The sequence below is a fragment of the Chiloscyllium plagiosum genome, unplaced genomic scaffold (assembly GCF_037043375.1).
Source record: "Chiloscyllium plagiosum isolate Xiang-an unplaced genomic scaffold, Cpla_swu_hap1 HiC_scaffold_27, whole genome shotgun sequence".
Classification (NCBI taxonomy): domain Eukaryota; kingdom Metazoa; phylum Chordata; class Chondrichthyes; order Orectolobiformes; family Hemiscylliidae; genus Chiloscyllium; species Chiloscyllium plagiosum.
This window is the reverse complement of record NW_028270165.1, coordinates 41093356-41109290: the sequence shown is the minus strand read 5'-3', so window position 1 is coordinate 41109290 and position 15935 is coordinate 41093356. Positions and strand designations below refer to the sequence as shown.

Sequence of the window (15935 nt, the reverse complement as noted above, 5' to 3'; positions counted from 1 at the left end):
CATAACTTCCCAACTCCAATACTCAGTCAGAGGATTGCGAAAGCTTTCAAAACCCGCCAAAAACAAACAGGAAAGAATGGAGGGACAAACGAATTTTTGAGAGTCAGCTTGGAAGCATCAATGAGAAATCGGCGGACTGGGTTTATTGGGTACCCGTTCTCCTTAAATACACTATATACGTATTCCTCTTCTGCTCTTCGTAGTTTCTCTGTGCTGCAGTGTGTAGTGGCTCGTTGAAATAATGTCCTGATGCAGCAACGTTTGTGGTTGTTGGGATGATTGTTTCTGTGGTTAAATATTTGGTTTGTGTGTGTTGTTTTTCTGTAGACGCTAGTTTGAAGTTCCCCATTGACTGTTCGCTCTACTGTGACATCTAAGAATGGTACTATGTTGTTGTTCTCCTCTTCAAACCAGGAGCCCCCCTCAGGCCCAAAGCTTCACCATTTGGAACACCAATATGTAGACTAGTCAAAGGCCTCCACTGAAAACACCAAGTCGAAGATTCACGCCACTCCATTTACTCCATCCAAGAATTCCTGAACACCAAAGACACTAAGATAGAAGAGGATGGAATAATGCTGTCCTTTGACATAACAGCCCTGTTCACATCCATTAACATCAACTTGGCCAAAGAAAACTGGAGACACTACTCGAAGAACCAGAGACACAAACACAGCACCAACTTCATCAGCAAAGATAGCACTGTCAACCTCGTAGAACTGTGTCTTACCACCCACTTCGTATTCAGTAACAAGCCCTCCAAACAAATCAACGAAATACCCATGAAACCACCAGTATCAGGATTCCTCGCAGAAGCAATAATGCAGAGACTCGAACAAACAGCCCTTCCAACGATCCACCCAAACTTTGGGTCCACTACAGTGATGACACTTTTGTCATCAAAAAATGAAACAAATTAGAGGAAACTTACAACACCATCAACAATATCCTCGCTGACATAAAATTCACAAAAGAGGAGAACAACAACAAAGTGCCATTTCTAGATGTCACAGTAGAGCAAACAGTCAATGGTAAATTCAAAACAGCCTCTACAGGAAAACAACACACACGAACCAAGTACTTAACTACAGAAGCAATCATCCCTCCACATACAAACAAATCTGATTCAGGACACTATTTCAACGAGCCACGACACACTGCAGCACCCAGGAACGACTATAAATAATTACACAGCGCATTTAAGAAGAATGGGTAGCCTGCACCCCTGAAAATGGTTTCTCTGACCGGGAATCGAACCCGGGCCGCGGCGGTGAGAGCGCCAAATCCTAACCACTAGACCACCAGGGAGATGCGGATTTCGCTTGTCAGCTCTCCTAAAAATTACTTTCCTGCCCGGAAATCGAACCTGGGCCGCGGTCGTCAGCAAGCTTTCACCTGTGCATCCAACAATGTCATTTCTTGTATCCATTGCTCCCGATGCGGTCTCCTCTACATTGGGGAGACTGGAGACTCCTCGCAGAGTCCAGTCACGGCACTTGAGGGGATATTTCCAGGACAACCGCAACAATCAACCCCATCGCCCTCTGGCCCAACATTTCAACACCCCCTCCCACTCTGCCGAGGACATGCAAGTCGTGGGCCTCCTCCATCGCCGCTCCCTCCCCACCCGATGCCTGGAGGAAGAACGCCCCATCTTCCGCCTCGGATAAATTCAAACCCAGAACATTAATGTAGACCTCACCAGTTTCCTCATTTCCCCTCCCCACACCTTACTTCAGTTCCAAACTTCCAGCACAGTGCTATCCTCATGACCTGTCCTACCTGCCAATCTCCCTTCCAACCTATCCGCTCCACCCTCCTCTCTGACTTTTCACCTCCATCTCCACCCCCATTCACCTATTGTACTCTTTGCTACCTTCGGCCCAGCACACCCCCACCCCCCCAATTTATCTCTCCGCCCTGGAGGCGTCCTGCTTCCATTCCTGATGAAGGGCTTTTGACCGAAAAGTCGATTTTCCTGCTCCTCGGAAGCTGTCTGACCTGCTGTGCTTTTCCAGCACCACTCTGATCTAAACTCTGGTTTCCAGCATCTGCAATCCGCACTTTTGCCTACCCAATAAACCCAGTATATCGATTTCACATCAACAAACTGACACAAGCAGGCACAACGTGTGCAGAAACCCTAGCCACATTACTTTACATAAAAGACATCTGGGAAATGATGTCCAGACAACTCAACGCTCTCAGCATCATGGTAGCCCACAAACCTACCAACACACTTCAAGAGCGGCTAACGAACCTGGAATAGCCTATACAAACAACCCGCAAACGAATGTTATTTACAAAATACCATACAAGGAAATATATACATGAACTCTGCCGCAGAGTTCTCTGTGGCAAGAAATGCTGGGATGAGATAAGGAAGATTTGTTTTCAGCCAAAACGAATCGGCACTGACTGGACAGCCATTTAAAATCAACGCTGTCAGGCCAGGATGGAAGATCCAACAGGATGAACAGATTTCTAATTTCCTGAAGATTTACAAAGCTGAGACTGGGTTTTGGTGTTTGTTCCCTTTCCACTCCCAGGAGCTGCAGTGGTTGGGGAGGTGAGTTGGAGAAAGTGAAATATGTCCATGAGCAGCGTGTGGGGCGATATCAGCTTCCCCTCCTCTGACAGCGCTGTGACGTGACTCTGATGTTCTCAGGGACACTTACTGACGCGAGACAGTGAAAAGAGTCTCGTTCCTGCAGATCAGGAATTCAAACCGTATGCCGGCTTCAGGACAATGAGAAAGATTAATTGGAGTGTGTGAAGAAGCTGTGAGCTGCATTTCAAACAGGTAGGTGGAGTCAGATGCGTCATCCATTGCGCCCCGGCACTGTGCGTCCCTGACGCCACCATGCTGCAGAGTTCTGACGTTAACACGGACATGCGCAGCAATGGGAACATTCACAAGAGGAACAGCCAAAGATAATAACCGTCACTGCTTCCCTTCCATTGTCCCAACTTGGTGAAGCAGTATCTTTCACTGGCAAATAAAACACATTCGTCCTCAGGTGCCTGCTTTATTTCGATCACGACTTCACGCCCCTCACTGTTCTCGTCTCATTTCCAAACACTTGGCTCATAGCCTCAAAAGTAGCTCTGTGCGTATCTGCTTGTTCCACCCTGACAGGCAATGGGTTGCAGATTTCCAACCCCTCCAATGATGTGAATCTTAAAGAAACCGGGGAACAGTCTTCCTTTCTTTTTGACGACATTTCTCAACTATAGTCGGCAAGGTTCACACCTGCGTGGGGAAACCGCAATCGATCTCAAATCCATCGTATTAACCACTCGACCCACGAATAAAGAACCACACTGACAGCTTCATTTCCCAGGTCTCTCTGCCTGTGGAGCTGAGAAATAGTGAGTTATTGCTGGGTTTGTTTGAATACAATCACTTCACAGGTTTCGAAAGGGTTACATATCTGCACATGGCGAGTCTGGTTGTTTCATCACGAAAGATGAAATAAACTTTCAGTTAAAAGCAAAAACAGAAATTGCAGGAGCAACTCAGCAGGTCAGGCGCCATCGGTGGAAAGAGAATCAGAGACAATATTTCAGAACTCTGTTTTCTCCCACAGGTACTGCCAAACCGGCTGAGTTTCTCCAGCAGCTCCTCTTTGTGTCTCTGATTCTCAGCACCCGCAGTCCTTTACGTTAGAAATTAAATCAATTCAGCCTCATGTGCAGGAATGAGAATCCTTTCAATTTCCCAAAAATTGGCAGAGATTTCAAGGCATTTGGAAAAAAAGTAAAAGTGACATTAGGAAGAACACTTTCTTGTCCCTGTCTGACCGTGACAAGGAGGCAGATTCAAGAACAAAAAAGGGAATTCGGTGGTCATGTCCAAAGTAACAATGTGGAGATTTACAGGGCGAAGGCAAGAGAATGATACGAATAGAGACTCTCATTTACTTGCTGTGTAGAACCAGCAGAGCTAATGTGGGCCTCAAATTGCGCTGTGACACGTGTTGTGATTCAGAGTGAACTCACAGTTCAATCAACGGAAGGTGGGGATTTAGAAAAGTTTATATTTATATAATCTCCTCACGTCAACGCAACAACAAAGTGGTTTAATTATCCGCCAGTGGAGAGAACCCGGTTCCTGGAGATGGGACAAAGAGCTGGCTCAGGGATATCAATCCACATTGCTCTCTTTGCCACGAGTTCAGAGGGAGAACATTGGAGGGACAAAGGAGAGAATAACGATCTGTGTCGGAGGGTGATGAACTGTTCATGGAGACTATTCCTGGCTAACAATGAGTCGTGTGTAACAGCAGACGATGTGATAACACGGCCTTGTGTGGGTGTGGTAGGGATCAAGGGCATGGGGGAGTTCGGGTCCAAATAATATTGAACTCGATCTTGAAGACTGGAGGATTCCAAACGGAAAATAAGGCGCTGGTCTTCCATCTGGAGCGGAGCTTTGCTGGAACACTGCGGCATGCCCAAGACAGAGATGTGGGCCAGGGAACAGGGTGGCGTGTTAAAGTGACAGGCAACCAGAAGCTCATCGCCACTGGGTGGGCTCGAACCACCAACCTTTCGGTTCACAGCCGAACCCGCTGACCAATTGCGCCACATAGACAGGCGATGATATGGGCTGCGCCATCACTTAGGGCAGGCTATTAGAGAATTCATAATTCAGCCTCCCGGGCTCGAATTCCAGTTGTCTATCAGTTTTACTTTTCCATAATAAAGCCTGGGACATTCATTGTGGAGACACCGGGGACAGGCTGGAGACACATCCATGTCAGGAGGAACTAGCTTTCTTCCTCCGGGCCGTCACCCTTCGAGCCTTTCCGTGTTTTGCCTGTTCCCGAGTTCTCTCATTGGCTCGGAGGCGAGAAGGGGTTTGAATTCCTGATGTGCAGGAACGACAATTCTTTCAATGTCTCAGATCAGGTCATGTCCCGAGAACATCAGTGTCAATCTCCCGGCCTCTTCAACAAGGGGACGGTGTCTGGACTGTGTCTACTGAGTCGGACAGTTCATCTTTCATTCTCCTCTGAATCCGCTTCCCAAAGAGTTTCTACAGATTCACAAAGCTGGAGACTGGGATTTCTGTTTTGCTTCATGAACATTTTTCCATTTCGTAACTGACAATATTTTGCCAAAACCTCTTCCCAATTGTACGCCATGATTCATTTCCAGGGATGAGGAATTTCCATTTTGGAGAGACATTCCCAAGGTTGGGAATGTTCGCTTTGGAGCAAAGAAGGTTAACTGGAGATTTCCTGGGGCTGTTGATCATGATGGGAGAAGAAGCGGTGGGAATGGGCAGATTAATGATCAGAAGAATCAATTGCCACTGACCAGAGTCAGTTACCAGAGGACAGGGATTGAAGTTCTTGAATGAAAAGCAGCACTTGTGCCTAATAAACACAGAGAATACTGCAGAACGCCAACAGGTCGAGCAGCATCTGTGGAAAGGTAAACAGAGCTGACGTTGTGAGGCTGGTACTTTGTTTGTTCACAACCCGACTTTCCTGCATGGCAATCAATTCCCAGACATGAGAAAACTGGATTTTATCGAGACGGGTTTTGTGAAGTTTGAGCGATAATGCAGCCAACAGGAAGTCATTTAAAATCGCCAGTTAAGAAAGCATAGTCAGCAGGTTACCACCCTGGGCGGGGGAGCCCCAAAGGATCTCGACGCCAGCACTTCAAGTGTTCGGCGACAACTACACGCCCAAAGTTGTGGTCTAAAATTTCTCATGGAATGGTTCTAACAGGAAAGGTGAGTATTGGGCTTTTCCTGTCCGCGCCATAGTCCCAACGTATTCTGTTCCCCTGGATTTGATCAGGACAGAGGAGACTGATGGGAGATCGAACTGAACTACACACATTGATGAGTGATAGAACGGGTGGGAAGGATCCATTCCCATGCATAGAGAGATTAATAATCAGGGCCGAAAATAAGGAGCCACTTCAAGAAATTTGGGGTTCATTCAGCAAAGCTAATGTGGAACTGTTCACAGAAAATTGTGGTGAAAGTCTCTCGAGTTATTTTGATGAGAAGTGTTGATGATGCTAATACAATCGATAGGATGAACGTAGATTGGTAAATGTATTTGGTGACAGTTCTGTTCTAGCCCTGTGAGCGAAACCTGGATCTGAAGGAATAAAAGGGACATTAACAACATCGATCTGAAATTGGATACGTGACAAGAAACAGAGCCATCATTAACAGTTGGCTTTTGAACTGGAAAAGTTTTCTCGTGAAATTAGCTTGAGGCTTGAGGTATGCAAGGTCAAGATAATTTAGGTAAAACACGGAAACGCTATCCTCATTAGCAGACAGTGAAAGGATTACAAGATGCAAATTAAACATTTTCGATAAGTGATACAGGGGACTGGGAAGATAAGTATTATAAACTGTGAACAACAAAGTTCTTGAGCACAACACTTACATTCAAAGACCGAAAACATCCAGGTCCTGATTAATCAGATTGCATTGTGGTGCTTTTCTGCAAAACATCCACTTGCAATGTCCTACAAAAGAGTGACAAAATCCATCCCTGTCAGCCCAGGATAGAAAATCCGAAGGGATGAACCTTTGCTTATTTTCTGAAGATTCACAAAGCTAAGACTGGGTTTTGGTGATTGTTTCCTTTCCACTCCCAGGAGCCGCAGTGGTTGAGGCGTTGAGTTGGGGAAAGGAAAGTGTGCCCGTGAGCAGCGTGTGGGCTATTTCAGCTTCCCCTCATCTGACAGCGCTGTGACGTGACTCCGATGTTCTCAGGGACATTTACTGACGCGAGACAGTGAAAAGATTCTCATTCCCGCAGATCGGGAATTCAAACCGTATGCCGGCTTCAGGACAATGAGAAAGATTAATTGGGGTGTGTGAAGAAACTGTGAGCTGCACTTCAAACAGGTAGGTGGAGTCAGATGCGTCATCCATTGCGCCGCGGCCCTGTGCGTATCTCACGCCGCCATGCTGCAGAGTTCTGACGTTAACACGGACATGCGCAGCAATGGGAACCTTCACAAGGTGAACAACCAAAGATAATCACCGTCACTGATTCCCTTCCACAGGCCCAACTTTGTGAAGCAGTATCTTTCACTGGCAAAGGAAATACCCTTGTCCTCAGGTGCCTGCTTCATTTCGATCACGATTTCAAGCTCCTCACTGTTCTAATCTCATTTCCAAACACTTGGCTCATAGCTTCAAAAGAAGCTCTGCGGGTATCTGCTTGTTCCACCCGAACAGGCAGTGGGTTGCAGATACCCACCAGTCCCAATGTGAGTGAAATACTTTTCCCCCTCCACTGATTTGAATCTTAAAGAAGAAGCCGGGGAGCAAGCTCCCTTTCTTTTCGACGACATTTCTCATTTTGTACTCGGCAGGATTCACTCCTGCGTGGGGAAACCGCAATGGATTTCAAGTCCATCGCATGAACCACTCGGCCCACGAACACAGAACCACACTGACAACTTCACTTCCCAGGTCTGTCTGCCTGTGGAGCTGCGAAAGAGTGAATCATCGCAGAGTTTGTTTGAATCCAATCACTTCACAGTGATTCGAAAGGGTTAAATATCTGCACATGGCGAGTCGAGGTGTTTTATCCCAAAAGGTGAAATGAACTTTCCATGAAAAACAAAAGGAGAAATTGCAGGAGGAACTCAGCAGGTCAGGCAACATCTGTGGAAAGAGAATCAGAGACAACATTTCAGAATTCTGTTTTCTCCGACAGGTACTGTCAAACCTGCCGAGTTTCTCTTTTATACTCGGCTTCTCCACATCCGCAGTCCCTTTCGTTAGACATTAATTCAATTCAGAAACCCCTTTGTGGAGAGGAACACTTTCCTGACCCCATTAAAAGCGTTCAGCTTCGAAGCCGAGTAAGAACAGCGAACACAGCGCCCCTGGGTGGGCTCGAACCACCAACCTTCTGGTGAACAGCCGAACGCGCTGACCAATTGCGCCACAGAGACAGGCGTTGGGGGGGGGAGGGGGGCGGGGGATACACCATCCTTAGGGGAGGCTATTAGTGAATTCATAATTCAGCCTCCCCGCCTAGAATTACAATTGTTGTCTTCAGCGCAGTCTTGCGAGGAATCCCGGCTTTCTTAACTTGACTTGTGCAAAAATGCCCGATTAAACTTCTCAAAAAGAACCTTCGTTAAACGAGACTGGGCTCACTGGAGTACGAATGGGACAGCAAGTGAAATGATTGGAGATAGCATTTAACAGGTTGACGTGTTTACTTCCCAAATTTTCTTATCCCTATGCTAATTGGCACGTGGCTTGGGCAGTAATGTTATTACACACACTGGAGCAGTGGGATTTGAACCTGAGCCTCAGGGCTCTATGGGAGACAACAGCTTCACCACACAAAAAAAACTCTAGTAGATAGGTCCTCTTCTGTTGAATGAGAGGAAACAGCTTCCTCCTCAACATGATACACGATCACTACACCCTCCGTGCCCATTACAATAACTTGAGCCGCCTCCTGTTGAATGAATGAGTGGGAACCCCTCTCGGAGCTCCAAGAAGCGGGGGGCCCGGCTGGAGGCTGGATTTGCTCAAGGCTTGTATCTATTAACTTATTTAAATGGTACCTACTGTATGGGAGTATGGTTTCCATTAAAACCGGAGGATCATGTCAGAGTGTTTGTTTATATTTAGCAGTTGTAGTTGGTAAAATACACTCCCTGGAGGAGCACCTTCTATGCTGCTGCATTTCTTGCCTTCTGCCCTTCCCCCATTTGTTATCTCTCATCTCGATTTTACATTTTCAGTCAAATTTAATTTCACATTAATCAGCCTTGGTATTCACTGAGTATTATTAATTAATCTGTTGGATTGTTGTAAAACAAAATTAATGGTGTAATTTCATTTATGTTGTCTGAGTTTGACATTGAATGTGCAGGTGTGAATGCCAGTAAGTTGTAAAAGTAAATCAAGAACTTGTGCTTTTTAAACAAAAAGACGAGTTCAATGGTATTACTGGCATTGTCTCCTTTGAGGATGATGATTATAGTCTGACCAACAAACCATTTCATGCAGTCACCCAGTTTAATTAAAGTCTTTTGGAAAATAATTCTGGCTGGCAAAGATTTATACAACCCAAAATACGGTTGGTAATCATGTGTATTCTTATCTTTTAAGCCGAAACAGAAGGCATTGCGTGGCGGTTTGAGACTGAAACTTCGCTGGAAAGAATGTAGATTGATGAGGGAATTCAAAATGGCAGAGTCTCGGGCCACAATCTATCAGTCTGGCTTGATTGCATGAGTCGTGGTTCTTCAAAAGCACCTTCCAAGTCATGACCTCAACCACCAAGAACAGACAAGTGTGAACACAGGATTCCGACTGCAAGATATATCGCATTGTTTCTTTGTTATTGACCAAAATGCTGGAACTCACTCCTGAACATTGTTGCAGTCCACATCATATTTGTGAAGCAATTTAAGAGGATGTTCAGCACCACCTTTTCAAGGTCAGTTTGGGAAGAGTTGTTGGCACAGCCAATGATATTCACATCTCATGAAATAGTAAGCAAAGAGCCCACGGTGTTGGGAGGCTGGATGTTAGCATGGATAGAGGATTGGCTAACTACCACAGTTGTGATAAGGGGCATGTTCAGGATGACAACTTGTAACTAGTGGTGTACCACAGGGATCAGCGCTGGGGCCAACATTATTTACAATATATATACGAATTACTTGGATAAGTAAAGTGAAGGTACTATTGCTAAATTTGCAGAAGAGACAGTTGCTGTGAAAGCAGGTGGTGAGGATGACATTAGATATCTGGAGAGCGATATAGGCAGGTTAAGCAAATGAGCGAAAGCTTGGCAGGTGGGAAAATGAGGTAATGCAGTTTGTCGGGAGGTGAAGAACTGAATATTAAATGGAGAAAGCTTTAAAATAGAGGGATTTGGAATCACGTCCACGAATCTCTTCATCCAATTTCAGTGAGTAATAGGGAGGCAAATGGGAGGTTGGCCTTTTCAATAGAGTAGAAATGTAGGGAGGTCATAGTGAACCTATGTAAGGCATTAGTCAGGCCACAACTGAATACTGTGAACAGTTTAGGGGCCTTTACCTGAGGAAAGATATATTGGCAATGGAGGCAGTCCAGAGAAGGTTGACCATGATGGTACCAGGGATGGAAAGAATGTCTTATGAGGAGAACTGAATAGGTTGGGCCTGTGCTTATTAGAAGTTAGAAGAATTAGAGGTAACCTTATTGTCACGTACAAGATTCTGAGGAGACTTGACAGGCTCGACGTGGAAAAGTGGGTGAGTCTGGGACCAGAGGAAGTAACCTCCAAATAAGAGATTGCATGTCTAGGACAGATAGGAATTTCTCCTGAGGGCAGTAAATCTGTGGAACTTGATACTACAGAGGGCTGTTGAGCCTGGGTTGTTACGTGCATTCAAGGCAGAGATAGATTTTTTTTAATCAGTGAGCGAATTGAGGATTATGGGGAAATGGCAGCAAAATGGAGTAATGTTTCCCAGAATAATCGTGATCTGAATAAATGGCAGAGTCAACTCAATGGGCTGAATTGAATAGTAAATAGTAAGGAGGAAAAGGATGCAACTGGCAATTACAGACCAGTCAGTGTTGGGAAGCCTAGAGATTGTAGGGAGTTGGTGGCATTTGGGCATTGTTACTGGATTTAACATCTGGAGTTTCAAATTGATGCTGCTATGGCCCCGAGGCAATTTGAAATCAATTTATGTATCTGGAATATAAACTTATCGCTGCTTTGGTGATCTTATCAATTGTCATAAGTACCTATCTTGTTCACTAATAACCTTTTTTTAAGGAAGGAAATCTTCAGTCCTTTCCAGTTTGGTGAATGTGTCACTCTTGATCCAAAGTCACGTGGTTGACTCTTAACTGCCCTCTGAATTGGCACTTGGTTATTTTTTGGGAGACGAAGTGTCACGTTCCATGAATGAATAAAGAAAAATATTCAGGACAAGATTGTCAATGTCACTGTCAGTGAAGGGAAGATTGCGATCTAGTGATACTGGTTAAGTAGCCCAGAGATCTCGGTCCTCTGAGAACAAAAATTAAAATCCCATCATGGATGCTAGTGGACTTTATTTTCAACGAATAAAAAGATCTGGAAGTGAGAGTTTGTCTCTGTACTGGCAACCAGGAAACCATTATTGGCTAAGACAATGCATTGCAGCTGTTGGAGATCAGCAACAAAAGGCGCAATTGCTGGGGAAATGCAGCAGGTCTGGCAGCATTTGTGGAAAGAAAACAGTTAATGTTTTGAATCCAGCCTAATTTTGAAGGGCCACCGGACTCAAAACAATAACACTGTCTCCTCATAGATTCTGCCAGAACTGTTGTTTTTGACCAATCATTACAGAGTGTTGTGAAAGTGTACTTTTAGGGAGGGAAATCTACCACTCACAACCCTACACACGCGTGCACACGCTCACACCACATCATGTGACTCCAGACCTACTACAATGTGGTTGACTCTCAACTGCCTTCTCGCATGAAGCCAATTGCTCAGTCCAAAGGCCATGAGGGATGGGGAGCAAATGTTGGACGTGCTAGCAACAATCCCATCCCTCAAAATATTTTCTTACATATTTTAAAGCATAGGTTAATGAAGGACAACCAAAACAAACTGCTATGGGAAAGTCATGCCCAACTGACCCGATTTGCTTGTTGTTATAAATATTGTTTTAAAATCCTCTTCAGAGAGGACATTGGTTCCATCATTGTTGCAAAACTGTATGCAATTTCTGTGCTTTCTGCTACAGGAAGGGTGTTGTGAAACTTGAAAGGGTCATAAAACATTTACAAGGATGCTGCCAGGGTTGGAGGGTTTGAGCTACCGGAAGAGGTGGAATAGACTGGAGCTTTTTTCCCTGGAGCTTTGGAGGCTGAGGGGTGACATTAAAGACATTTATAAAATCATGAGGGGCATGGGTAGGGTAAATAGGCAAGGTATTTTCCCTTGGGTGGGGGAGTCCAAAATTAGAGGGCATAGGTTTAAAGTTAATGGCAAATGGAGTTTAATATAGATAAGTGTGAGGTCTTACATTTTGTACAGTCAAATCAAGGTAGGAATTTCATGGTGAATGGTAGGACCTTAAGGAGTGGAGTGGAACAGAGGGATCTTGGAGTACAGGATCACAGTTCTCTGAAAATGGAGTCACGGGTAGAAATCTTTTGGCACACTGGCCTTCATCAGTCATGGCATTCAGTATAAAATACCGAATTAGAGTCGAGATAAGCCCCAAATCAGTTTCATATGCAGTATTTCGAACCAAGAGATGTAGGGGTGCAGGTTCATAGCTCCTAGAAAGTGGAGTCATGTGTAGACAGGGCGGTGAAGAAGACTTTCGGCATGCTTGCTTTCATCAGTCAGAGCACTGAGTACAGGAGTTGGGATGAATTTTTGCAGCTGTCACAGATTCCACACAACAACACAAGACGTGACCCTGCTCTCCCCTGACTGACTATCCCTTTGCATATCAGGGGGAATACACCCCTTTAATTGTGATGATCAGGAAACATGGCATCCTTCAAAAAAAGGGATGTGTTCACAAATATTTGGACAGAGGAAAGAAGTTCTAGTCTGGGTGAAGATCAATCTTCATTGCGTGAGAGAGAGAGAAAGAGCAGCAACAGCTTCAGAATTTCATGGTCCAACTTCTGAAAAGACCTTGTCTGATTTGCAGTTGTTCCTGGGCTTGTAATATCGTACTGCAGCATATTGTAGATCTTTAGTAAGAGTGTCAATACTGCACTACAGAGGTCCATTCAGCAACTTGAGTCCATGTGAACACTTCGTGGAGATAAACAGTGTGCCCCATAACCCTGTTGGTTTACAGTTACATATAGATCGACACAAAGATCTTTGGGATTGAGAGGAAAGAATGTTCCACAGTAACTAGAATTACGTTCAGATTTTCTATCATGGACTGACTGTGATGACCTTTGCAATCAATTCACTGGAATATTACAAGAGAAGAATTTGGCGGCAGAAATCCCAGACCAAACATCATATCAAAGTCTGACAATCACTTGATTCACGAGGACGTGGATATTGAAGGGGCGAAGGTCTGTCAGCTTAGTTAGGTTTTAAACGTCAGTGTGACTGGAAACTCTAAGAGTCTCACATACCCACACACCAGAGTAGTGACTGGAACAAGCTTTACAGACTGAATGAGAGTGTTCCAATTATCAGAGGGTTCACCAGTAACACCACACACATGCTGTAAGCGTGAGCGAGTTTTCAACTGATTGTTAAGGTCGGAGACAGACGAGGGCACCTGCACCATGGAGAAACCATGGAAATGTGGGGAGTGTGGGAATGGTTTCCCTTCGCCATCTGTGCTGGAGATTCATTGGCTGTTCACCTGCACTCTGCAGGAAGGGCTTCACTCAGTCACACCACCTGCTGCCGCACCAGCGGATGCACACCGGGGAGAAACCGTTTTCCTGCTCCGTGTGCGGGAAGGGCTACACCCAGTCGTATCACCTGCTGCTCAGCTTCCGCGTCCACACTGGGGAGAAGCCAGTGGAGCAATGACTTGTGCGATTCATCCACCCTGCGCAAACACCAGCGCATCCACACCAAGGAGCGGCCGTTCACCTGTCCAGTGTGTGGGAAGGGCTTCACCCAGTCGTGCAACTTGTGGAGACACCAGCAACTTCACAAGTGAGATGGCGCAGGGATTCGGGTTGGACTCTGCTGTTACCGCTGCTGAGAGTCACATCTTGAACCCTGAAGTGGGAGGGGTAAGGGGTTCCTTTATGCTGACTGGCCGCTCTCTCACCCACTTTACTTCCAGTGGGGGCTGACGCTCTCTGAGCCTGGCATTGCACCTTCCCTACGGAAACAGTCCACAGAAGCGGCTGAAGTGCAGGTAGATCTGAAATAGATACATTTGTCTCTGTCCCATTGAGTCTCCAGCACAGTCGATCCAATTGGGCTTTGTCAGTGTTTATGCTCCACCTGAGCCTCCACCCATCCCTTCATCAGCATACAGGTATCCCCTGCTTTTTGAAAGTTCACTTTACCCCCTACACCCTCCCTGCCCAAGCCTGTGCCAAGTCTTAATCCTCACTTACACCTTCTATTTATTGCCGATGCGTGGTTTCTGTCCCTGTATTCACCTCCCATTCATGTGTCTATCCAGATACACCTTAAGTGTTGCTAAGGTGCCTCTTTCCACTACGTCCACTGGCAGTGCATTCCAGGCATCCACCATCCAACTGTGTGAAAATTCTTCCCTTTCAATTCTCCCCCAGACTGTCCCCCTCTCGCCTTGAACTTGTGCCCTCTTGTAGTTGACTTTTGCACCCGGGGGGGGGGGGGGGGGGGGTGGGGAGCCTCTGAGTATCTAACAGACTATCTGGCCTAACATCAAACATCCAAAGAATAATCCACACAGACCCATTTCCCTACCCCTATTAATCGACATTTACCCCTGACTAATGCACCTAACTTTCACATTCCTGAACACTGTGGGGCAATTTAAGCACGGACAATCCAACTTAACCTGCCAATCCATGGGCAGTGGGTAATTTAGCATAGCCACTCCACCCTAACCTACACATTTGGATTGTGAGAGGAAACCGAAGGAAAGCCATATCGACACAGGGAGAATGTGCAAACTGCACACAGCCAGTCGCCTGAGACTGAAATCGAACCAGTTTCCCTGGCGCTGAGAGGCCTCAGTGTTAATGATTGAGCCACCATGCCGCCCCCGTCCAGTCAAGCTGTGTGTCTCATCATTTTGTTGAGGTCATCCCTCCGCCTCTATCTTTACAGTGAAAATAATCCAGGTTTATCCCGTCTCTTCTCATAATGAGACCTCCAGACCAGGCAGTGTCCTAGTGAACCTTCTCTAAACCCTCTCCCCAGAGCATCCATGTCCTTCCGGTAGTGTGGCGACCAGAACTGCATGCAATATTCTGAATGTGACCGGCATAAATAGCTGTAACATAACTCGCCAACTCTTACACTCAAGGCAAACGTGCTGTGTGCCTTCTTGATCATGTTACCCGCCTGTATTGCCATTTTTGGAGATCTATATGGCCAGATCCCTCTGTATGCCAGTGCTTCTATGTGGTCTGAAATTTATCGTACTATTCGTGTATTTCCTATGTATCTGTACCCAGCTTCACCTTAATTGTATTCCCCTCTTTATCTCTTTTCCCCCATCCTCACCCCTCCACACATCAGCATATCATAAGACTATAGGAGCAGAAATTATGCCATTCAGCCCATCGAGTCTGCTCCACCATTCAATCATGGCTGATAAGTTTCTCAACCCCATTCTCCCCGTAACCTTTAATCCTCTTGATACTCAAGAACCTAGTTATCCCCATCTTAAATATATTCAATGATCTGGCCTTCACAGCCTTCTGGGGCAGTGAATTCCATTGATTACCACTCTCTGTCTGAAGTTCTCCTTATTTCTGTTCTAAAAGGTCTTCCCTTTACTTGAAGGCTGAGGAGGAGGCAGAGAGGAGCGTGGTGTGCACCTGTAAACACAAGAGCTTCCCAAACTTCACGAGTCAACAATAACACTTTCTGGAGCAAGAAACGAAAGGGCTGATGAGAAACTGTGACACCACATGAAGTGAAATGAGGCCATTCAGCCCATTGAGTCTGCTCCACCATTCACTCATTATTGAGTATCAAGGGGCTCAAAGGTTACAGGGAGAATGGGGTGAAGAAACACATCAGCCATGATTGAATGGCAGAGCAGATTCAATACGATAAATGGCTTGTTAACCATCCCTGGGAAGAAGGAGGCAACACAATAAGTTGTTTCTTGGGACAGGTAAGATAATGTTATTTTACAATGGTGCGACAAAAGGACAATTAATTCTGCCTGTGGAAGGAAAGCCCTGACATAGAGGGGTAAATGCAGTGTAGGCTGTTTCAAACAGACAGCTAACCCTCATGGATAAGAAGGTA

The 15935-nt window shown here is 45.7% G+C and overlaps 1 non-coding gene across 1 annotated transcript; it reads right to left on the bottom strand.

Moving 5' to 3' along the window:
• Positions 1-1236: 1236 nt before the first annotated feature.
• Positions 1237-1308, bottom strand: trnae-cuc (transfer RNA glutamic acid (anticodon CUC)). The gene has a single exon. It is a non-coding gene; the product is annotated as a tRNA-Glu (tRNA).
• Between the last annotated feature and the right edge of the window lie 14627 nt (positions 1309-15935).